Source organism: Uranotaenia lowii, chromosome 3 (assembly GCF_029784155.1).
Source record: "Uranotaenia lowii strain MFRU-FL chromosome 3, ASM2978415v1, whole genome shotgun sequence".
NCBI classification, from domain to species: Eukaryota; Metazoa; Arthropoda; class Insecta; order Diptera; family Culicidae; genus Uranotaenia; species Uranotaenia lowii.
This window is the reverse complement of record NC_073693.1, coordinates 219685946-219711195: the sequence shown is the minus strand read 5'-3', so window position 1 is coordinate 219711195 and position 25250 is coordinate 219685946. Positions and strand designations below refer to the sequence as shown.

General features: G+C 35.7%; 1 protein-coding gene across 5 annotated transcripts in view; it reads left to right on the top strand.

The window, feature by feature from the left end:
- The first annotated feature begins 519 nt into the window (after window positions 1–519).
- LOC129751289 (dihydropyrimidinase) overlaps window positions 520–25250 on the top strand; it is a 77366-nt gene continuing 52635 nt past the window's right edge. For 2 of the 5 annotated variants that reach the window (XM_055746710.1, XM_055746706.1), the window contains exon 1: window positions 520–669. The gene's annotated coding sequence lies outside the window, so the exon portion shown is untranslated. Of the gene's footprint in view, window positions 674–712; window positions 880–25250 lie in introns of those variants that run through there. The other 3 variants (XM_055746707.1, XM_055746708.1, XM_055746709.1) reach the window with 3 other exon arrangements.

Here is a 25250-nt window from a genome sequence, read left to right as displayed (position 1 = left end):
CTTTTTCGTCGCCTATCTGTTGACATCGCGAATCGATTATAAGGGATGAATCATCCAAGTGGATGATTACGCTCAGAAAAGGGGTAGGCTTAATAGCAACAGCTAATAAACAACTGCTTTCAGCAAACTTACTTTTATTGGCCTTTTCGATGCTCCTTTTTTTGGTCCTCCGCGAAGTGAAATTGATCTTTACTAACAATGCCCAAATGACGGTTAACACATTCCAACATCTGACTTTGCTATCTGGGCTTCGTCGTTTATGACCGGTCACTTCCGATTGAATCAACACATCAGCCATCGCGTGGTTGGCCACCCATCAACATCGGAGCAAGAACAGTCACATCCGCAACAGCAGAGAAAGGTGGTGAGGCAAAAATAAACTCAGCATTTTTGTAACTCCCCCCACAGAGAGGAGGGTGAAAGCAACAACGGTGAATAGAAGCGCTACTCAAAATCAAAAACGGTCAATGGGTGGTGGAATGAACCCGCCTTGCGGCAATCATTCAACTGGCTCTAGTCTCTCATCAGTTTCCCAGCGCAGGCCGGAGCAACGTTTTAGTTCGTGGTTTTCCGGCGTCGCGAGTGGAAGTGTTTGGCTGATAGTTGCTCCGTACGGTCGTATTTTCTATCTAAATTTTCCCGTTCAGATTTTCCGCTTCAACTGTGAGTGTAGGTATTGAAAGTACTTGGTCTATTCCCTTTGGATGGTACCAGGGCAATCGAGATTCGAGAAAAGAAAAGCAAAATAAGTGCTCCCGGGGTTAGGGGGATATCATCGTCGTACCACACCGCAAGGCCTAATAGCCATATTGCCATAGTCTTCCTTCAACTAAATCGGGGCGGAAAAGTGTAAGCTGCCCATTTCTGGCATAAATAAAGGTGAAGATTGAAGTTTTTCAAGTGGTGCAAAGTGCAGCCCTGCTGAGTTTATCTAGCCCTAGTTAATTATCTGTTGGTTAGATTGGTTAAAAGGGAAGTGGAAATGTGCGTTAATTGGTTTGAAAATGGTGCGGTCGATCAAGTCCGATTAAGGGAAGATTGGATCCGAGGGAAAAGAGAGAAGAAAAATTTCCCTTCGACGTGTGAAAGAAATAATTAAAACCGTGTGAAAAATGGTTAATCGCCTAGCAAATGAAGCCCAAATTTCTCGGGCGGGTGGGAAAGGGCTTTTTGGCTGTTCGGTGGAAGTATGCAACTGAAAATGAAGCAACAATGAAAATCCGGAGTCCCCTCGAGGAACGGAAGCGAAACTCGGAATTTGCAAATTCGATATGGCGTTCGGTGCAGCACATTGAGACCGAATGGATTTTATGTGAAAAATACACCGAAGAACCCTATGCTCAACACTTGGGGCCGCGTGAATGAACTCTAGTGCTCCCAATTATTCTCCGCGTTTTCGAAAGAAGCAAAACCACATAGCAAAACGCGAAACGCTCCCTCTAAGCAACTTATCATCATCATCCAGCAAACAACGCAACAACTATTCCAATCCGGCTTGTGGGTCGTCGCCAGAATTCCCCCTCGCACATTTAATTTTGAAAAATGGATACTCCAGTCCAACAATTCCCGCAGATAGAGCTTGTTGATTATTGTGCTGGCTGAGCCAGGTCGGCCTTTTGGCTGAACGGATAAAAGAACAAGTGTGGTTACGCTCCCGTGATTTTGAAGCTACACGTTAACGCTCATCCGCTTTTTTACTTCATTCTAGCGAAAAATAACAGAAAAAACTAATTTACACCTAACAAATTCCAGTTAACGAAAATGAAACATAAAAACCAAGGAATTATTCATTGCACCCCTTCGTTGAAAATTTCCTATGTAATCACTCAGAAGAAACACTAATATTCAATCAACCCTATAAAAAAGGTGGGTGTTGTCAAGTTTATACACAATTCATGGTGGAAACTGCAAAAAAAATAACCTGCACCACCCCATGGAAAATTCATTTTACATTCGCAAAACTGAGGATGCCAAAACCCATACACATCCAAAGTCGGAGAGGAAATCCACCCAGACAGACATCTCACAGGGGCACCGGAACATGTGCGCATAATCAACAGCCGCTGGTGCGATGTCTGTCTGCTGTAACCCTCATCATCAGTCGTCGTAACTCGGAACAAACACGAGAAAATTGCGTGTTGTTTATTATTTACGGTTTTTGCGTTTAGTCTCTATTATGCAAAGCCACGTTCGATCTTCGGAATTGGATTTTTTTTTTCTACAGGAGCAACTAACGCTTCCCAACAACGAACGGTTTAAAAGCCTCGATTTTCTACGGTTGAACGATTTTTTCGAATAAGTCCATTTAAAATTCTTGATAGTGTAGACTACCATTGCAAGGCACAAACCCGTAGGTTTAGTCGCTGTGATGAAAAAGATTCTTTCCAATTATGAAATTAGTTGAAAATATCGCTTTTTAATCGAGCTTATTTTTAAAATAAGTTCTCAAATGACTTGAAACTCCCTTCGGGCCCGAGGGAAACCACCTAACGTTCCAGTGAGAGATGTGTTAGCAGTGATAGACTTGGACTACATGTTTGAAATCTATCTTTTTCTAAAAGCCATCGATCTCCACCTGTAATCCTTTTTATTTTCACATTTCCCTTTCTGTTTTCTTTTGTCTCTCAAAACTGTAAGTCTTAAGCAATCAATTGTTAAAATCAAAGCGAGTTTGGCTCCTTCAAACCTACTGGTACGAGCCGTTTCAAATAAATAATTGTAAAAAAAAAAATGACTTGAAAGTTACTGTGGGGTCCTCAAACGAGGTTTCAAATCATTGCTTCTCAAGATATCAAAAGTTCCACCAAACTAAACCAATATTTACTTACAAGTCTGAAGGTTCCAAACGAGAAAATGACTATTGGCACAGAGAACAGACGTACAAGTTATCTCACGAAACTTGTGTAAAATTTCCAACGAACATTTTAACCAATTTTTCCTTTTTGACTTAACCACCAGATGTCTCCAAATACACCAAAGAGAACTGTGAAAATTTGGTTTGTAACTTTTGAAAGGCGCAATAGATGGCACTGTTTTAAGTCAAGTTTCAACGTATTTTTTGGGTGTCAGCATTTGAAATTTTACACACTTTTTTAAAGATTTTTTGTTCGAGCTTGTACGTCTGTTCTCTGTGCTATTGGCAATAACTCCAGCTTCTAGCTTAAAAATTCATCGAGTTTTGAACACAAATTCGTTCTGTAAGTAAAACAATTCTTTTAAAACTTGAATTTTTGGAATAATTTCAAACAAAACTATTTTTGAGTTTAACTAGCTGTGACAACTCCCAAAAATGTCCTATTATCGAACGTACTTGATTAAAAAGCATCCGATTAACGTGCGAGTATGGGAGAGTGGGGAATCATGGGCCACTTTTTTCGTTGTTCAATAACTTCTGTATTATAAAAGATAAAATGAAAATACAAAATGGTATGGTTTTCTACATTTTCAAGGTATCATAAGGTATTTTTTAAATATTTTTAAAAAGTTATTTTCCCCTTATTCTGGCTGTTTTAAAAAAAGCAATATTTTTTGAATTTTGAAAAATGGTGGGGAATCGTGGGCCACCAAATCCAAATTGACCAAATAACATGCAAATTTTATGAGTTGACCCAAAACTGTGATTTCCTAATTCATTTCGTTATTTTAAAGCAATTTCAGATGATGAAATAAAAAAGAGAGCTGTGTATGATTGCATAGATTCCAAAACCTGGCTCGCGAACGTTTTAGCGAAATTTCTTATATAAGATGGAAAAAATATTTTCTTAACTCATCATTTGGCATAAGAAAACTTTGCAGAAAGAAAAAACGTATTTTAAGTTCTGAATGTGTATAAAAACATAAAAATTTAGGTGATTCAAGATGTGTGGCCTACGATTCCCCAAAAGCTATGATTTGCAAATTGGTTTCGTTTGTGTGACTTATTGATGTTTCATCAAAAATTCCTTTTCCACGTGAAAGATCATGACAAAACTAAGATCATAAGCGTATGAGCATATTTTTGTTTTGCACTTTAGGTTCCCCACCGATGAAATTGGCGGGTGTTTTTTAATTACGAAGTAAATTTTTCAAACTTTTTTTAGCTTGATAAATGAAAGAAGCATTAATGCGTTTTTCAGTCAACAATATATAGGAATATATGCTCACACAAAGCGACGACGATGACAGTTGGTTTGAGATTTTAAGCTCAACACACATCTGAGATATTAAAAGTGGCCCACGTTTCCCAAGGCCCACGATACCCCACTCTCCCCTACTGTATTTTACTTACTCTCAGGTCTGCTCTTATTCGGAGATTTATATCGTAGTCCCTGAGAGTAGGGGAAAGGTTTCCTAAATGGGCCTATCGGGTTAAATGACCCTACGGCTGTTTGATGAAATGGCTGACTAGACAGCTTATCTGACCTATGCATTTTGAGGGTGATACGCTTACAACATAAGGCAAGAAAGAATTTTATGAATTTACAAACCCAAAAAAATTTAAAAAATCATACAAGGTTTTGATACATTTTGATGTAATATTTCGACTTTTAGAAATTATACGTAAAGAAGCTCAAAACAAAAACTAGGATGGATTTTGTTTCTTACTCAAATGAACTTTAGAAATTAAACATATTTCAGCTTTTGTGGAGGTTTAATAATGATTATATAGTGGAATAATAGAGTGTTTTTGTATGCCCCCATCATGTTTGTAAAATGCCACCATCCTAAAATAACAGGTTAAGTAGAATAAATAAATGATTTTTATCATTGAACCTTCAAATCTAAGTTCTGAATAACATCTTAAGAGAGAATTGAAGATCTAAAAACAGATTTGATAAAGTTTATCTCATGGATGAACTGCCTCCATAGTATGGGAACCCTAACTTTTGTTTTATTCCATAAAATTATAATATACATAGATTTTTATAAAACTTCAGCTTTGTCGTACGGAAATTATTACTTTCTAGCATTTTCAAAGAAATTATACGGGAATATTGCTCAAAAAACAGAAATTATGTTCAAAACATAAATAGGCGCATTTAGCCCGCACGGTTTGAGGTTCGGCATTTTAGACAACACTTATAATAAAATCATTTTCATGGAAACAGAAGAAAATTTTAACATAAAAATTACTCCAATGTATAGAAAACAGATGCCTGCACACGTGTATATAGTTTTTGTACACATATTCGATGTGATATTTGATTAAATCAGTGTTCTGCTTAATAGGCGCATATAGCCCGCTCCTCCCCTAAAATTCGTTACCATGGAACCTCGGTTTTTCATGAAGCCTTTTGTTTTTCTCTCAGTTCTAAGGGACAACTATTGTCAATTTAAATGAAATTTTTAGAAACCTAGTAGGGTAAGTAAGCCTAATTTCGCTATATTTTGTCACAGGTTTTTAGATTTGACATTATTATGCCGATCCTTAATACTTAGATATACAATTTTTTGGTAACTGAGTTCAAATTTTTTCTGAACTCTGTTTTGGTTTGAAATAATCATTTCAAACCTTAATTTACGAAAAATATCATGTTTTATAAAGTGTGTCGATGTTCCTAAGTTCGTAATATTAACATATGAGGAAATATGTATCCGCGTGCCCAATATTACACTTTTTGTTCCTGATTTTGCATATGGGTCTGTTTTTTTTTTATACTTTAATGAGAAAAATCTCAAATCACCTTTTTATAAATTATACAACGTTTTTGGAATATGAATAGAGAAATAAGGACTATTTAAATCCTACACAATATTCTTTCACGTTAGTTTTGAAAAAAGTAGAGGATGTTGAGCTTATTAAAATTCAAACTTTAACTTTTCCAATAGATACATTTATTATATTTAAAAAAGTAAAAAAATCATTGTAATGGACACAAATAAGTACAGTCAAACAGAGCATCGTGCTACAGCATGGCTCGATGCAACATTTGTGTACCACTACACCTTTTTAACTTTTATTTTAATATAATGAAATAAAATTACCATTTAACGATAACAAAACGATGATGTCATAGTTTCTCACATCGTGAGATAGTTTTTTGAAGTTTTTGATTTTCATAGAAAATTTGAAAACCCGAATTTTTTACAGTTTTGATGCCGTAAAAAACTTTACACAATGTGACGGATTGACTTAATGATATTACCAACAAACTTTATATGGATTTTATTATCCTAGATCAACACTGTTGGTGTATGAATATTTTTCGGACAATCATTTAATTTTTTTAGAATAAATATTTTTAAAATTCCGTTACCAGTCTGGGCTAAAATGCATCGACATGCAAATCAATGTCCGACCAGGACACTCAATGTGAAACGCATGCCGATTTTAACCATTGTTGTTACGCTCGATTGCAATTTTTGATGTGTTTCTAATATTTGAATTTGGATGATATTCACTTGATAGTTCGGAAAGAAGTAAGGGCGGAAAAATGCTTGACAATTTAAAAAAAAATTGCATAGCCACAGGGGCTTAGGAACATGACTGGACGATTTGTGATGCCAATGAAAAGATTCACCCTCATTCTCTATCAAAAGAAAGCTACAGCTAATATAATAAAAACGTTAGAAAAATGTCTTTTCGAAAAATTATCATTTTATTGGCATCATAAAGCGTTGATCTATGTGTTTTTCGATCTAAAAAAATTGTTGGCGGTTGAGTCTGGGAGTAACAACCATTCTGAATAGATTTTTTGAGAACCAAAAAATCCAGAGCCATTGAAGTTTAAAAGTGTTGCATGATGCCCCAGATGACGGTATACAATGAGATTTGAGTATTGATGGTTTCCTTCTCTGTCGCGAAGGGTGCGTTCTTTACAACCTGTCGAAAACAGCTCAAAACAGTTTATTTTAACAGATCGTTGAAAATTAAGTTAAAACACAATTCAATCATTTATTTTATTTACATAGTATTCCGTCTCACGACATAACATAGTTCCTAAAATTCACTCGATCCATGTCAACCGTTCTCCAATTCCTCGGGCAACCCACGTTCGCCAGATCACGCTCCACTTGGTCTAACTATCTCCAGCTCGTCGCCGTCGATCGTGACCTTGTTATTACTGGACAAGCGGGTTCGGTCGGTCTCGGATCCGCAGGCATATCCGGTCCGTCGTAGACCGTCCCTCCATGAAGCCGGCCTGATGACTTCCCACGAATCTGTTTGCTTGTGGCGTTAGGCGGCGGAGTAGGATTCGGGACAACACTTTGTAGGCGGCATTGAGGACAGTGATCGCTCTGTAGTTCTCACAGTCCAATTTGTCGCCCTTCTTGTAGATGGGGCATATTACCCCCTTCTTCCACCCCTCCGGTAGCTGTTTTATGTCCCAGATCCGGACTATCAACCGGTGTAGGCAATCGGCCAACTTGTCCGGGCCCATTTTGATGATTTCAGCTGCGATGCCATCCTTCCCAGCCGACTTGTTTCTATTCAGCTGGGTAATGGCTTCCTTAACTTCAATCATCGTTAGGAGTGGCTCCTCTTCGTCGTTGGCTACGCCGACGATGTACCTTCCCCCACCGTCTTGATCTCCTGCATGTGCGCCGTTCAGGTGTTCATCGAAGTGCTGCTTCCACCTTTTGATCACCTCACGATTGTCCGTCAGGATGCCCCCGTCCTTATCCCGGCACATTTCGGCTTGCGGCACGAAGCCTTTGCGGGATGCGTTGAGTTTCTGATAGAACTTTCGTGTTTTTTGGGAACGATGCAGCTGCTCCAGCTCCTCGAGCTCCTCCTCCTCCAGGCGGCGCTTTTTCTCCTGGAAAATTCAGACTCGCTGCCTCTTCCGCTGTCGGTGATTTTCCACATTTCGACGGGTGCCTCTTTGCACTACTGCCGCCCGCGCAGCATTCTCTTCGTCCATCACCCTCCTACACTCCTCGTCGAACCAGTCGTTCCGTCGAAATCGCTCCACATAACCGATGACGTTCTCCGCAGCACTGTTGATGGCTGTCTTGATGGTATCCCAACAGTCCTCGAGAGGGGCTTCGTCAAGCTCGCCCTCTGCCGGCAGCGCTGCTTCGACCGATTGCGCGTAGTCTGCCGCGACCTCAGGGTGCTTCAGTCGTGCGATATTAAACCGAGGCGGGCGCCGGTTTCGTGTGTTGTTCACTACGGAGAGTTTTGGGCGCATCTTCACCATCACCAGATAGTGGTCTGACTCGATGTTGGCGCCTCGACAGGATCTGACGTCGATAATGTCCGAGAAGTGCCGGCTGTCAATCAAAACGTGGTCGATCTGTGATTGCGTTTGGTACGGTGATCTCCAGGTGTACTTATGTGGAAGGCGGTGCTGGAAAAAAGGTACTACGTACGGCCATTCGTTTGGAGGCGGCGAAATCAATAAATCTGAGGTCGTTTTCGTTGGTCAGCTGGTGTGCACTGAACCTTCCAATTGTCGGTTTGAATTCCTCCTCCTGGCCGACCTGAGCATTGAAATCCCCGATGACGATCTTGATATCATGTTTTGGGCAACGGTCGTATTCACGCTCCAGCTGCGCGTAAAATTCGTCTTTGTCGTCACCGGTACTTCCGAGGTGAGGGCTGTGCACGTTGATGATGCTGATGTTGAAGAACCGGTCCTTGATTCTCAACCGGCAGATTCGTGAGTTAATCGGCCACCACCCGACCACGCGCTTTTGCATCTTTCCCATACTATAAAAGCTGTTCCAAGGTCGTGTGTGTTGACGCAGCTCTGGTAGATGGCACGACCATCTGGGTACGTTCGTACCGTGGAGCCCTTCCAGCATACCTCCTGCAGTGCTACGATGTCGAATTTGCGGCTCTTCAATTCGTTGGAGATAAAGTAACTCGAATCGCAGTCTTCGAATTAAATATTTGTCATAGTTTTGGCTTTGAGAAAAACCGTTTTCAAAAGAAATCGGCCGAAGGGGACCATAGTTTTTCATGAAAAATTGGATTTTCATGTTTCTCCCGAACAATCCCCCCGTGATCCGATCTGGCCCAAATTTAGCATGAGACCTTTTACTAGACCTAGGATCAATTAAAGCCTGCAACAAATAACTTTTTCAAATGTCAGGTCATTTGGGGCAGTCTAGTGTATACACAATTTCATACTCCAGCAAGGTTCTAAAAGCAATTGCGAGCTATTTTCCATGAAGATACCCTTTAATCGATAAAAACATATAAAGAATGCTCATATGCACAGTTGGGTCATATAAACTTGAAAGATTCAACTTAAAATTTAATAAGCGATTTGAAAAAGGTTGCATTATATTCAAACGCGTTTTACTCGAAGCGTCATAAATGAACATAGACCCTTTCCACGTGTTTGTGCTGATATGTATCTCCAAGGGTCATAGAAGTTCCAAATTGGTGTCAAAGTTTAATCATGGTTCAATGGAAAGTACGTCATCTTCCAATATGAATAAAGTACACAAAAACACAAAAATTTCATTAAATCACCTTATCGCCCATCTGTTTTTAGTACGTTTAGAGCACCTGTATCGGTGGTCTATTATTGGGTCTAATTTTTACAAGAATTGGACCAACAAAATTAGATCTAATCCAGTGAAAAATAAGACAACCTAAGGAATATATAAAGAAGGTAGTGCCAAGGCAGCCCTGCTCTAGTATTGGTACAGACTGAGACTTCACAATCACGAAAAATCCGTTAATTTACTAGGAAAATTTTCTTTTTCGATGATAATTCGAAGAATCTGCATGAAATTTTCCATTTTGAAAACATGTTATTGTAGACGGATTCTTGCTCTTCAAGATGGGTACAAAAAAGTTTCATTCTCAAATAATTTTTCTATAAAATAGATCATCGAAGTTCTAAAAAATGGTGGATTTTCACCACTGAAATTTGCAAAACTTTAAAATTAGTTTCAAGTCTTCCATGAAATTGTTCAAGTCAGTGCATTTTAAGCTCCTCATTACAATAAAGTGATTAAAACACAATTTTTTATACAAAAACAGAATCTTTTATTGGCATTTTAGTAAACTGAGTTAACAATCATGAATTAATGTTAATTGTTCTACATAAGAATTGTATACGGTAAACCGGTTGGATTAAAATCATGACTATCAGTTGAACACTCAATATCTACCAGCTAGACCTTTTTGAATTTGATATTTTCTTCATTTTTGTACGTTTTAGCTTCAAGGCGACATTGCATTCATTAATAAATTAAGAAAAAACCATGATGCAATCTTCAAAGGACCAAAAAATTCCATTACATAATCAAAGAGAGGCCCCACAACAAAATAAAAATGAAATTGGAATTCGATTTTTTTTTTTAAAACGTGTTTTTCTTTGAAATTCCTACCATCTTCACATAAATTTTCGATACAATCGTTTTTGTGACGTCACAAAAAAATCCAATATGGCACTCGACACTACCTTATTTAGATATTCCTTGAAGACAAGCCCATTTGTGATCTATTAACTGTCATATTGTTTAGAACTGCGTAAAATTGGATTCAAATCTGCTCAGTTCTGGACCAATCCTTATACCAGTTCTAGAAAAAGTTCAGTTCAAACTGGTATATATAATAGACCACCAGTATGGTTGCTTTGGTCGAAATTTGGGTCTAAACCGGATTTTTGGCCCACGGATACAGGTACTCTAAGAGGACGCAATTATGTCCAAGGGGATCAAGGATCTTGAGAAAAAGTGTGATTCATTCAATTAAATTTAAAGTTTAGATTCTACTGATAAGTGTTCAATGTGAGTTTTTTTTACTTGCGTACAAAATTTCGAATTTCACCTTACCATGTGTTTGGGTAGACTGTTTCGGGAAAGCAAAAAAGGAACACTTGTGGTTCCGGGAACAGTAAAACCCGAAGAGGATTTTTATTTTGTCCCTGAAATTAAACAGGGCTAAAAGCGGCCATGTTTCAAAACGTAGGGCAGAATTGTAAAAAAAAGGGGTAGGCTTAAGAGCGGCACGTTATCCAAACATACGGGAAAAATGTGCCTATTTTAATTAAGTTATTGCTGTAATATTGGAATTCGTTTCAATTAAATTATAGAGGAGATAAGGGCATAATGGCCACCTTAAGGAAAACTCTTAATCAACCATAGGAAACAGCTATAATATGTGAATTACATCATTGTTTTGTGTTCAGACACTAAAATAGTCTATTTCCTAATTGGCTGGAACTTGAAAAAGTAGATGAAAACGTTTAAAAATGCATTTTAAATTTTTTTGCCAAAGGCAGAAAACCAGTCATTGCAGGGTAATAATGAGAACCCCCCTTGGGGGAATATGAGCACCATTAATTGGAACACGATGAGCGTTTTCTGCCGCGGAGTCTAGCAGTGAATTGAACTCGATAAAGTCAACTAAATAATAGAGCTACAACTTGACTTGTTTCATCTGATGATTTGGCCTAGAGGTGATGGGCGCGCTCGCTATCCCGGTACTTCACTCCGATCAGCTGTAATTCTTATGGAAATCTGTGTAAGAATAAAAACCCGATTTAATACACTTAACAGTGGATTGTAGCCTTTCTTACAGTCTAAAAATTATATTTGGATACACATGACACAAAATAATAAAATGATCAATTTATAAATTCTGAGTAATGATTAAAGTATTTCGAACGTAGTAAATCCTAAATGAATTTAAGAAATTAGGATTTTAAATTTTTTGAAGGATGAAGGTGTTTTGAAATAATTATAATTTTCACATAAATAATAACATAATTGTAAACTAATTGAAAAATTTTGAATGATTGAATTCTGGGATATCTTGTATGATCCCGTTTCTATGACATTATGATCTTATATTTATAAAATAGAAGAGGTCTAAAAATGTAGGGTATAATTTTTAAAAAAGATTCCTAACCATGTGTTTCAAATAATTCAACCTCTCAAGAAAAGAAAGCGAATAAATGGAAAAAAATTTAAATAAATTTTCAACTGCTAAACTAAAATACGATGCTTCAATGTAGTTTACAATAATCTATCGATTTAACAATAGATATTAAACATTTTGACAACTTTGAAATGTCAATATTTTCAATTTTGTCAATTATGTCTATTTTATCATTTTTGTCAATTTTGTCAATTCTATTAGTTTTGTCAATTTTGTCAATTTTATAAATTTTGTAAATTTTGTAAATTTTGTAAATTTTGTAAATTTTGTAAACTTAGTAACTTTTGTAAATTTTGTGAATTTTGTAAATTTTGAAAATTTTGTAAATTTTGTCCATTTTGTCCACTTGGGTAGTTTTGTCAACATTTCGAACATTTAGAACGGCAAGTGAAATTGAATGATGCAAAAACTTATACTCGACAATATTCAAAATATTTATTTTTGATTTTTGACTTTAACTTGTCAATATACATGCTACTGCTAGATCAGTTGATCCTAGTATCACATTATTTTATCTCCAATAAGATTCTATTTTCCCTAACCAGCATGAGAGCAGCAGTGGTATAAATTATTTTAGCATACCTTTCAGGGGCATTCTTACTAGTATACAAGAAAGAATGCCCCTGATAGGTATGCTAAAAGCTTTGATTTCTATGTTGATTCATTTTTGTAAAGGACGAAAGCTGTTTCGAGAAAATCGCGTTGAAAGTAATTAGGTTTAAAATGTAAGTCTTCAAACGGTACTTTTTCACCCAGCTGACAATTTGATTGTTAACATTTGGCCGCACGCCCTTTTGAAAAAAATTATACCACTGCTGCTCTCATTCTGGGTAGGGAATATAGAATCTTATTGGAAGAAAATAATGGGATTCTGGGTATGCCAACGAATGATTCGCAACGTAAGGTCGATTTTTGAAAAGGGCACATTTTTTGCCATATTTGCAAAATTTGTCAGGTTTGTAAATTTTATCAAGTTTGTGAATGTTGTCATTTTTTTTTCAAATTTTGTCAACTATGCAAGTTTGGTCCAATTTGTAATTTTTGATGATTTTAACAATCATGTCATTTTTGTAATTATAGACTATTTTGAAATGTTTGTAAATTATGTCAGTTTGGTAAATTTGTTTAATTTTTTTCTATATTGATTCTGTCAATTTTGCATATTTTGAAAACTTTTTCAGTTTTATGATTTATATTCATTTTATCAATCCAGTTTTGTCAATTTTGTAACTGTTATATTTTATGTCAATCCATTCAAAATTGGTCAATTTTGGTCAATTTTTGTCAATTTTTCCCATATTTGCGAAATATGTCAGGCTTGTTAAAACTTGATTAAAGTTTGTGAATGTCTATTTTGTAATTTTTATCAATTTTATCAATTATGTAAATTTGATACACTTTGTAATTTAAGAAAATTTAAACAATTGTCATTTTTGTAGTAATTGACTATTTTGACATTTTTGTCCATTATGTCGGTTTTGTAAATTTGTTTTGAAAATCGTCTAGCGCTGGATTGCATCTGAATTTGTGGATTTTAATCTGAATTCTGAAACTCACTATTGGACCCGATTTTTTTTAGTTGAGTTTAAAATCAGAAATACTTTAAAGTCCAGGGAATTCAACATTTTGAAATTAACACGTCTGTACAAAAAATCACTTTAAACTTTAAAACAGTTGATAAAATTAAATTGGGTGAAACTTTTTGTTGATGCATTTTCTTTTGAACGCGAAATTACGCCTATTTAAAATGGGATTTTTTTATCCGGGTAGGGCCAATAGATAGCGTCGATTTTTGAAATAGGATTTGATTAAATGTTCCGAAGTTTCAAAAGCGTTTTTTTTTCGAGCTAACTGATAGTTTCGCCCTTATGAAATGTTACGCTATGTTTGTTTACATTTGGTGCGTTCGCCCTTTTTCAAACTTACTACAAAATTATCTAACAGATTCACGCTTGCTTCGACGTATCGAAGCCAGCCATCGCTGCAGAAAAATGCGGTGTTGAACCCTACACCCATCGGTTTGATTTGGCAAGTTCGGGGTTGTACCCCTTTATGAAACTCCATATTATCATAATATGGTTTTGAAGCTTCGGCTTCAAATTTTTGAGACCGGTTCGGTTATCACTGAGCTGGTAATAAAGTTAAAATTGTTAGGATACAAAAACTCTTACTCCCTTTTCTACCGCTCGTTTTGTCGTCATGAAGACATCATGAGTGGGAGTGGAGTGCGCCCATCGTATAGCGAATAGCGTGTAGCGAACGCGCCCATCGTGTATATGACGTCATATACACGATAATCTTCATTTTAGTGATTGCTGGTTGTGGCTAGCAAGCCAAATTGACACGTTTTTTGGAGTGATGATTTGATGATAATTACTATGAAAATTTATTTTTCAAACTATTTTGTTTTTTTTTTTCTTTCTTTTATACATTGAAGAGGGAAAAAAATCAAATTTTTCAAGACAAAAATCATTTTTATTGTACTGCCCAGTTTCGCAAAAACGTAGTGACAAAGTTTACAAAAATTCACACCAATACATACAAATACACTGACATCGTCTGAACTCGTCGAGCTGATTCGATAGGTACCTATAAAGGTATATCTAAGACCCATAATTAAGGATCTCACAAATCGACCGATAACTATACCTTTCTGAAAGAAAGGCAAAACCGAGCTTTATTCTTTTTAGCAGGCTCCAGTCCAATTGGAAGGTGTCGGAGAGATAATCAGAAGCTATTTCGTCAAATGAAACAAGTCAAGCTGTAGCTCTATAATTCAGTTGACTACATCGAGTTGAATTCGCTGCTAGATTCTACGGCAGAAAACGCTCATCGTGTCCCGATTGATAGTGATATGTTCTCCCCGAGTCAATAAATTTAAGTAAAAACGCTTTTTAAAATTGATTATAGTGAAAAATTAAAAATAAAATCAAATAATAATCTATCCGACGATGTATAAATTTGTGGGGGTCCGATTAAAAAATTGACCTCTATCCCAGATTTTTCGGTATAAAAGTCTTGCTTAGAAAAAGACATCCAACTTTCTAAACACAATTTTTATTTTATTCTCGTTAATTTAATTACCATTTTCATAAACCATGCTTGGTCTCTAAAACATCTCTGTTCTTCAATATGTTGGAATGATGATAAAGATGCTTTGAATCTGGTCTTTAAGTCAAATTGACACAAACAGCTTTGGAAGGTTAAAAAATCATGCGAGTCAAAATGAAAAAGCAGCCTTTGTATCACAGGTGACTTTTATGGTGCTTTATGTGGCGGATGATGCGACTAGCCGTATAATGCAACAATAAAAATAATCGATTATGGTAAATTTTTCAACCTCTTCTCCGGGTGTAATTGTTTTTGAAAAGTTCTACAAAGCTAAAAACAATAATTTCTACACCCAAAGAAGAGGTTGCAAAATTTCAATGCCGCGAGGCGCTGACTTTATGTCAAAAATGCGTCAAAAAGTGTATTGTACCAAAGATGATATGATTGGATCTGGCAAATTGGTATCGTATCTTTTATTGCGTATGACTTTAAATCCCAGCTGCCTCATCTAATGAAATAGTTCCAAACTAGCATTACGGATCTTAAAAGGTTAAAACATTTTCACACACCCAAATAATTCTCATGAACCCCCTTATGACTGATATTTAACAAGTTTCCCACCCACTGACCAAATTGTTAGAGATACTTGTTCATTCTCAACTGTCTCTTTTTCTCTGATTCTCTCAATTTTCCGTCGCTCTCGGTTGTGAGTTCCTTCCCCCGAAAGTGAGTGCCGGGGAAAATCTCTATCTCTCTCGGGAAAAGCGTTGTCACAAATTGCCGGTCTAGACCGGTCTTTTTCCTCGGAACAAAATTTATGTCGCGAACCCAACAGTAAACTGTTTTCTACAAACTGTACACACCCACAATAATGGCGCTGATGGATGATGGGCAACATTTTTATTCACATTTTGTGGATTCGAAGGAGATATTTTTAGCATTCCCAATGTTTACCCGGCTCGGGAGTGATGCTAGCAGCTAACACAGGAGTGCACTTTTTTGTTTTATTTAAATAAACATATGTGACGCTCAACCGGGGGATCATGGTTTTGAGATCAGTTACCCTTTGCGTGACATCTTCTACCAGATAATTATTTGGGAGCTAGACCAATGAGAGCTCCCGTTGGCTACAATTATCACATGACATGACAGAAAAAGGGGGAACATGCATTTCAAGTTGTTTTGTGAGTGATAAATCTTGTTTTAAATTTCAAATTTGATTTCAATTTATCTACTTTTTTTCACACTTATGATTTTTCAATCATCACTAATTCAGGAGTGAATATGAAATTTAGATTTACATATGTCTTTTTAAGGTTAAGGATGAGAATAGTTTTAGCGCAACATTTCATAAGGGCGAAACTAGCAGCGAAACGGGGAAAACTTTTTTCACTATATTACAGATATTTTCGAGTTCTGCCTTTTTTTGTTTTCGATTCCATTTACGCCTGCAAGTTTCGTTCAATTGATCGGCAGTTTTTGTTTTGGGTTTGAAGTTACGCCCTTCGTCCTCCACGAAAACACTAATTAGGCCGTTCTGTCACACACGGTCAACTCAGTTACGCCTGTTGGCGCTACACGAATAGAAAAATTAACCTCATTTTTTAATAGGCGTAACTTCACGTTCCAACGAAAATGCATCAACGGGAACGTTCGCCCAATTGAATTTTATCAATTGTTTGAGAGTTTTAAGTGATTTAAAGATGAAACCGTGTTTATTAGGTGGTAAAGTGCAATCGCGTACATCCGGAATGACCTTAAAACTTGATTTGTTTACATTTGGCAGTTTCACCCTGAAAGGTTACACTACAGTTATCAAAATTCATAGTCATAGCTCTGAATCAGAATGATTCTGTCGAATTTCAAGTAACTATAAATTATAATGAACAATATTACCCCAACTGAAAATTTAAGTAAGAATGGCCGCAGCCCGTGGCGTAGAGGATAGCCTTCAAGTCTTCTAAGCCAACGGACATGAGATCGAATTAGGTCACGGCAAACATACATTTTCTGTGGGTTGATGGCGTTAGCATTTGTAAGAAACTAGCCATCATAAACATCAACATCAAGTTTCATTGAGATTGATTCATCAGTGACTGTACCTACATATGTGTTTGTGTCCGTTAAAAAATAACCGAATGACAAAATTAGCAAAAATTAAAATATTGACAAAAAATTTCGAAAAAAATTATCATGCTATAATTTTTAAAGAAGGTATTCGAAAAACACTTTGCTTAGTGAATCAGTTTTGAATGCATGGATGGAAATAGATGAAATTTTAAGTGAACTAACTAATAATGTAATGCTGTGAAGAATTTTGTGCCGATCTGTCAAGTTGTTTTTGAGTTGGCCTGCGTCTCATAATATATATGTTCATTTATCAAATTTTTTGAGAAGGATCATGAAATACTTGAATCCATCATGTAGGATGTGAGAGGTTAAATTAAACGTAATCGGAACCATTCTATTGGAGAAGTTGTAAAGAATGTCTATTTTTCTATCTAATTCGCTCAGCAGGAAAAAAAGGACTAAACTTAGTGTCAAATAGATTAAAAAAAATGTCTAGCGATCAAATAAACAAAATACGGTGGCCAAATCGTGTGCAAAATGGTAAAACGGCTAGAGTTGGGTGAGATGTTGAAAAAATCGGCAAAATTAATTGAAACGAACTTTCTAGCGGGCACCTGACAGATGTTCAGTCATAATAAATCCACAAAGTTGATATCCTGTTTTGGTTGGATCTAGTGTCGTGCCATTCTGTGATGGAGTGATAAATAGTCAACAATGTTGTTGTCTTGCAGAAGATAGACAACCTTCTAAACTTGTTATGAATTCGAAAAAAAAATAAAAAAATGTGTTGTTTTGAAGTTTTTGAAGTTCCAGTTAATCTGTATTGGTTCTGAAAATTTTATAATTGCTATTTATTATAAAACTCCAAAAACTTATTGCACGGAACTTTTGGTTGAGTATTTTGGAAAATTTGCTTTGTGCTATGAGCACTCTTTTTTGCTTGGATATTTTAACACCGATCTTTTGAAACAATCATCTTCTTATCGATTTATTGATACAATATCGCCATTATCAATTATCTTTTCCATTCTACTGGTTGCTCACTGCTTGACAAGCACAACAGAACACCAAATTTTGAAATGAAAAGCATCTATTTGGATGCATTTCAATCAATTGTAATATGTATCTTTCTAAACAAAAGTCTCCAAAACACCTAAAATTCACCAAAATTTAAAAGAAAAAGACAAGTTAGTGATTCAATTGAGACATCGAATTTTTTTTTAAACGAACACACACATATAGGATCTCAGTGAAACTTCATGTTTCGTTGAAGAGATCTAAATTCTACTTAAGACTAAAGCGTACATCTTTCAAGGATATAATGGCTAGCATCTTACTTATGCTAACACCACCAACCCACAGAAAGAGTACTATGTATGCCGTGACCGAGACTCGATATCATGACCTCTGGCTTAGAAGACTTGAAAACTAGAAAATTGAGCCTTAAAGTATGCAATGAATATAGAATAGTAGACAAACTTTTAGAATTCTCTTTGTCTGATACTTACAAAAAGTGTTAAATGTGAACTAATATGGCCAAAAATAGTCAACAGCCTTTTATCTTTGGATTTTGCTAGATTTGTGCCTAGGGTCAGGACACCCTGAATCAAGGATTGTTGGATTGTCGAATAAATGATTTCCAGCTCTTTTGGGTTTTCCTGGTTTTTTCTAGATCCTGCCAAACATTTTTGTCTATGAGCTTCATGGACGCTACATCAAAAACCACTTGACAGATTATCACCAAATTTAGCACACGTACACATTACATTGCTAGATAGCTTCACTGAAAATCAACTTCCATCCATGCGTTCAAAAGCTATTCGCAAAACAAAGTGTTGCATTTTTTTCGAATACACTCTTTACTGTCATCAATATTTTCTTAATAAGTACCTATAAGTGTAAAATGGCTTTGAAAAATTGTAACAAGCCATCGAGTGATAGAGTTTCAAACTTTGAATGAGATTTTCATTGTATTTTATTTTTAACTATTTTTTGGACCTTCCTAGGGGAAAATTAATAATCCCCCGGATTTCGAAAAGTCCAAGAGTGTCCTGCGATTTTGAGTCATATGGCATCAAAATTAAAATTTCTATTTTTTCCGAATTAGTTTGGAAGGAGAACTTAGGAGATTTTTGAGAGTAGAAAAATCTAAACTTTGAGCGCTTTGAAACACCTCTAAATCAACTCTGATTGAGATGAAAATTAGCTTTTTGGCTAATTAAGAAAATGCATATGGTCGATTTTTTTTAATAAGATGTTCAAATATTTTTCCTTTTTTTCTTCACCTCCCAAAGAAATATTTTATTTATCAATATCATCATTATCTGCTTACAAAAAGTTCAAGAAATAATGTTGTGGAAATGTTTAAAAAATATACTGCTTCTCACGATCCACAACGATGCAGTCAACGTTATCAACTCTTTCATTTGCACAAAAATAAACATTTTCATCGATCAATCCAGACATATATGCCATATCGGCCAAAACAAGTCAATAACTTCTCGACTTCCTGCCATATATAAATTCATAACTAGTTGAAACGTAACACAAAACAGTTACGTAAGGGCAATTGAATCAAACCCTCGTCGATGGCCCAGCAGCTAGGTCAACCGAGTACTTACAGACACCTTGAAGAATACCGTCTCTCTATATCGGAAGACCGAACCGGACCGATAAAATAAACGCTCATCAAACGGTTTAATCACATTCCACATAAATATAAGTGCAACTACTAGCGTCGTCGTCCAATTGACCGGCAAACCCACTGATCTAAAAGTCGCTAGTTTTTTTGTATCGTTCAATTCCGTTGGACCGACAGCTATTCTCATCGAATGCCCGGTTGATTTTCAGAGAGCTGTAATTGCATTTCACCAGCCAGCAAAGAAGGAAGCAAAGCAAGGAATGTGGATCAAGCTCGATCATCGCATCGGTCAGAATCAGCGACAAAATTGGAATCAGCTGTCTGGTCGTCAATTAGTGGGCCACTCGTAAGAGTTTATGGGTTCAATTACAAAACGGGTGGAACTGCAGCAGTAATCCGCCCATTAGGATGCAGTCTGTGATCTCTGCTTCCTCGATCTATGCATTTGTCCATTCATGGAGAACTACAGAAAGAAGCAAGCTCGTTGAGATCTGGTGGAAACGATTTGCTCCATAGAGATGTTCATTTTGTCGTTCTCAATGACAAATGAAAATAGACTTGTGTTCTATTTGGGATAGTGGGAAAGCAAAATGCTCCAGCATTTTTATTAAATTTGATTGTTTGTTCGATTGAGTAATATTAAGAGAGATTAATCATCTCTCTTTTCGGATGAAATTCGTCGGATGAACGCTTCCTTGAACTGGAACTAATTTGAAGCGTCACGAAAACATCATTATTCCATGTTTTTAGATCGTCTTGAAGCTCTGCGACGATTACCCGAGTACCGTAATCCGGGGTAATATTGATCACTTTTTTCAATATATTTCGATTATTTTTTCTCTGAAGTAGAATGTGGCATGTTTTATATTTTTAAAACCAGTACTGGAGTCCTATGAATGTAAAACATGGATGCAGAAACCTAATAGACTACTTTAAATTTGATTAAAGAATCGTTCTCGTCTCTGTTCAGAATATGATGCTTAGGGGTGACATTGATCAGTCTCTATTCTGACGGTTTTAGCGAATTTTCTCGATCATAAAGGATACAAAACACCTCCATTATATTTATATATGCTAATTTATCAAATTTATCTTGGTTTTTAGCGTTTTATTTTAAAACTATTTATAATCGAAAAAATAACTAAGATGCTGCCTACATTTAGGGGCAAAAATTTTGATAATTGCTAAAAAGTTTGAGCTTCAAAATACAAATGAAATTTTTCATTCACACATTCCCCTAGGCCCTCCCATTATTTCCATTCCAATTTTTTTTTTTTTTCAAAGTTAACGATTCGATAGGGTTTCTATCCATTTATTCAATTCGGGCTTACTCTTGGAAAATGTCCTTATTTTTTAAATATCAAAAATTTATCATTAAATGACTATAAAAATAGCACTATAACTGTTTATATACAAAGAAAAAAAGTTGATCTTTCACATTTAACAACCCGTTTGCTTCTAAATGCTTTTTGATATCATCAGGAGAGCTGTTTTTTTGCAAGCCTTGGAAAAAGTAAATATTTTAAGATTGAGAAATTTGATTTTTACTAACAGAAAAAAAATTTCAAATTCAAACCAAATTTTGCCTATTTGATACTTAACCAATAGGTTTTCAAACCCAGAAAACAGTTTTCAAAAATTTAAACTACAGACTGAGTTATTGATGATAATGTGGAAAAGTTTATTGTTGGTCAAATTTACCCCGGTGATCAAAGTTACCCCGTTTTACGGTACCTCGAAGAAGGCATAGTTCTATTTGGGAGCAGACATGGAACGATGGGAAAAATGTAAAAAAAATCTTTTTTCTTTTAATAAAGAATGCCACTTGCGTTTCACTTGAATAAATTCTCCTTGGGAATAGTTTTGTAGTTCCTATAGTATTAATTTTTTCAGAAAAAAAAGAAATCTCCTTATCATCTTTACAGAAACAATGAAAAACCCAACTAGTTTCTCAAGTGACGAAAATATTATAATTTTTTAGCACCGGAAAATAAGTTCTTATGATCATTTAACCATCTTGATCTATACACGCAAAATAATTTACACTTATCTGCTATGTGAAGAACTACATAATTTTTATCCAATTGATTTTCACGTAACTTGTACGAATTAAAATAAGTAAACGCTCCCCTAATAGGAATTTTGGCTTCATGAACATCAAATTACGTGATTTCTAGTGTGTTCGACGTGATATGAGGATTAAAGCTACCTGAAGTGTTTTTAGTAACGAAATTAAATTTAGATCTTTTCTCTCTTTTTTTGTCTTTACCTTTGGTAATAAAATGAAAATAATCTAAATTTCATCGTAAATAAGATTTGTTTCCACTATTGTTAAGCACACTATCACAACACTCCACTTATTTATAATTAAAAAAAAAACAATTCCGTGACCTCTTGTCTACGAGTTGGTCTGTGGAATCTTGCAAAAATAGAAAAATATTTAATAATAAAAATGGAATCGTCAAAACGATGAATAATTTACCTTGCTAGGACTAGAAAATAAGCAGCTGTGTCAGCGGTTGTGAACAACAAACTTCCATCTGGGGCCACTTGACTGCATTTATCTCCGACACCTCCAAAATCTTCCTGATCCTGAATCGTCTTCCCGTTTTTCCTCGTGATGCTCCGAAGCTGAAAACAAACAAAACATTGATTCTGAACTACTCTCACTGCCCTACTCTCATAACAGTCCCATATGCAAAAAAAAGCAAGCGAGAAAATCAGCTTTTTCTGTTTTGGAATATATTTTCAAATTGTGACCACAACTTTCATCATAAACGAAAATCTTTTGATGGTATGTGTTCTAGGTTGTCATAATAAATCGCAAGACCTGAAATTTTCGAAATTTGGCCATTGGTAAGGCCGGGAGCACCATTTTCATTCGTTATGGGACTGTTATGCGAGCATATTTAAGACCCCCTTCAAATCTACTCGCATAACAGTCCCATACAGAATATGTTTTGCTCACCAAACTACTTCCTACACCCAAAATAATATAGAAATTAAATATACGGGATTTTTCACGTAAACTAAGCTTTTGTGGCATCACATCGATTCCACGGGAGCCTTGTAGTAATTACTGGACTTACATATTATAGACACATGAATTTCACGTAAAGTCGAAGTGGATGGACTCAAATCCGTTTTTGCAATTTTTTCAAGCGTGCGGTAGAAAATTCTTATTGGAAAAATTACTTGTTGTCAATAAGTTTACGTGATTTTATGCTGTAAAAACTGCGACAACTCAAGAGCATTCAGCGTCGGAAGACGAAAAGTAGACCACACTGGATATCTTTCGGAACCCATAGAGGTAAGTGTATTTGATTTACCTGAAATATTTTTTAATTTAAGTTATGGTCTGTGTTTGTTTCCAGCTTCGGAGAAAGCTTCTAGAAGTATGCATGGTCATGTTGACTCATGCTTAAGTGGTACTTCCTGGGATGGATGTACATCTGATTTATGGCACAAGGAACAAGCTTTCTACGGACAAGGTAAATTGTTTATCATTGAGATATTAAATTTTAATTAATTAATATTTTTTAAATTTTTACAGGATCCAAAAAACAAAGTTGATGCGTTGTTGGGCCACCCGGAATCCAGATTGATTTTCATTTAATTGACGGTGTATGATGTAGTGATAGTGAATGATATAGTGGAAGTGTTTTATTTGAAAATAAATTAAAATTTTAAATAACTTTTGGTATTTTTATTTAAATTTGAAAAAACAACAAAAAGGGAGAGAATAATTAAAATCAATTAACATTTCACAGAGCTTTTATCATCACATCGTGTTGGACTGACTAGAAATTCACGTAATTTGCAGATGATTTTCACCAAGCATCAATTCCTATAGGGGTGCGTTTACATATTCCTTTCGTAGAATTTACGTGAAAATCATTTGGATAAAAATTATGTAGTTTTTCACGTAGCCGCTACGTGGAGATTATTTTGGGTGTAAGACTTAAATTCGATAATTTTTGAAAAAGAAACATACTTTTGGAAAAATATCGTGAATTCTTTATTGTAATTTGAACCTTTTTGCGATTTTTGATTGCTTCTGATAGTTTTTCGCTCAAGAAGAAATTCCTTCCTTCTTAGTGACCTGGCTTCGAAACTATGTGCATAATTTTTTTTTTTTTAAACAAAAAATCAAGTAATCTGACTGACAACCTTTTCCCTACAAGGATTCACTACCACAAGCTTGGGAGAATAGCACAAAACGCATTTCAATCTTTCCACTTCGAATTTACGTGAAATTCATGTGTCTGTTATATGGAAGCTCACGTAGAATCGATGTGATGCAGCGAAAGCTGAGTTTACGTGAAAAATTCCGTGTATTTAATTTCTAGATTATTTTGCGTGTAAGATACGCACTGCAACCTGATGTACATATTGCTCCTCAATTTTCACCATCATTTAATTTTTGATTTTTCACTATAATCAATTATCAAACACGTTTTTACTTAAACTTGTTAACCCGGGGTGTATAAAGCACGATTGATTGGGGCACTATGAGCATTTTCTGCCGCAGAATCTAGAAGCGAATTCAACTCGATGAAGTCAACTTAGGTAAACATAAAATCTTCACTCAAATCACGATCTTACAGCGAAAAAAGAAGAACTTCATACTGATTTGATAAAAATACTATTCGAACAAAATATTACCATGAAATATGGCCATCTGGCATTCCAAATTATGTTTCATGCAAAAGAACTAGTGATGTTTAAAATTTCACCAAAATTTCAGCCTTGACGTATGCTTCACGTCCGTTTCTACCATTTTCAATTAAATAATATCAAAATATTGCAAATGTAAATGAAATATAGCTAAAAACATAAATATGCGCATTTAGCCCGCCGGTTTCGGAAATAGGCTATTTTGACTTCTTTTATTATAACATTATTTTCACAAAAGCTACATTTTAACAGAAAAATTGCTCTAACGTATATATCCGCTCATTTGCATATAGTTTTCAGAATCCTATCTATTGGAATATGGAAGAAAATCAGTGCTTTCTATAATATGCGCGTATAGCCCGCCTCTCCCCTAATTATAGAGCTACAGCTTGACTTGTTTAATCTGACGATTCAGCCTATTGGTTAGGTGTCGGACCTCTCCGACATCAGTAGACTCGAGTTCGATTCCTGGTCGTGGCGATTTTTTTTTTTCATTTATCACTCATGCTCGATTTTTTTTATTGTTGCATTATACGGATAATAGCATAATCCTCCAAAGAAAGCACCAGAAACATAATGTATGAGTGTGTGTATTGTTTGTATTCTACTAACAAACATACATTATTTTGTTATTGCTTTGTTTGATGTATCTACGACTCACCGTATAGCGCAAAATGCATCGATCAAGCTGTCAAGCTGTAGCTCTTTAATTCAGTTGACTTCATCGAATTGAATTCGCTGCTAGATTCTACGTCAGAAAATGCTCATCGTGCCCCGATTAATGGTGCTCATACTGCCCCTATGGGGGTTCTCATTATGGCCCTACAGTGACTGATTTTCAGATTTTGGCAAAAAAAATTAAAATGCATTTTAAACGTTTTTATATAATTTTTCAAGTTTTAGCCAGTTAGGAAATATACTTCTTTAGTGTTCGAACACGAAACAACGGAGAAACTCACAAATTACAGCTGTTTTCTATGGTTA